The following is a 1,209-nucleotide window of genomic DNA, read 5'->3' as shown; positions in this document are numbered from 1 at the left end:
AATAATATATATATATATATATATATATATATATAGCAGTCATAAACAGTGATAACATGGGCGAAGAAAAAGAACAAACCAAAAAACAAACAAATCAGCGTTTCGCATCAATGCGGGGCAAAAAAAAAACGAGATTTTTGAGCACGACGTCTAAGATGCGCTTGATCTCTAAGACGAAAAAACCACTCGCGAACTAACGGAAATATTCTAACGTGCAGCGAGTGCAAATGCACTCGAGCAGTCACCACACAAAAAGAGAGATGAAAAAACAGACTAACAAACGAGAGCGTGCGTTGAACTCCGCAGCGGTAGCAGAGCAGACGGTCATACTTGCAGATATGATATCAAATCTTGTCGTTTAACGGGTTTGATAAAAAATCGATTGCTACATCGATCACACGAGTGAATTCGTCTGCTGCTTCGCGTAAACAATGTTTGTCTTGTGTCTCCAATTCTTCACTATCGTCTGACACGTCTGACGTCACACCCTCTCCGCAGTCAGTGCTGCCACCTAGCAGCATCACTGCACACTTTCGCATACTATATATATATATATATTATTATTATATACATGTTCACTAATAACACTAAAGATGTCTCTCCATATTTATACACCATATGTAATATATTATGTAAATATATTACACCAAGTACGGAAGATAAGAAATGTCAGTGAACTCACGTTCTATACAGCCACCGTCTGACTTGTAACCGGGCGGGCAGGCTGCGAAAAAAAAGAAGATCGGTGTATGAGTACAATGTACTGAGAAGCAGACGACGAACGAAAAGAAAAAAGAGCGACCCGGGCGCGCTAGTGCATCGAGTTAACTTAATCTTTTATCAAGGGCGTTGACGTGATGTTTGTTGTAGAAGGTTGTATACGACATATTTGGATTCATATATTGACTGATGTTGATCGCCCATCTCGTGTTATCGGGACCTGGCTATGGAATACTGTGGGTGGGTGTGTTTCTGGGAGGGGGGGAGGGAGTAGATAACGTGTGTTTTCTGTACTCTTGTATTTCAATATTAGGTTTCTGAACATTACGAGTAGCATGCAGTAAGTTGAATAACATGCAGACGATAGGGAATGTTCTACCCTCCCCCTCTCCCTCTCTCACTTCCTCTCTCTCTCTCCTTCTCTCTCTCCCTCTCTCTCTCTCTCTCTCTCCATCTCTCTCTCTCTCTCTCTCTCTCTCTCTCTCTCTC

Source organism: Priapulus caudatus, unplaced genomic scaffold (genome assembly GCF_000485595.1).
Source record: "Priapulus caudatus unplaced genomic scaffold, Priapulus_caudatus-5.0.1 Scaffold2879, whole genome shotgun sequence".
NCBI classification, from domain to species: Eukaryota; Metazoa; Priapulida; class Priapulimorpha; order Priapulimorphida; family Priapulidae; genus Priapulus; species Priapulus caudatus.
This window is presented reverse-complemented; position numbering follows the sequence as displayed.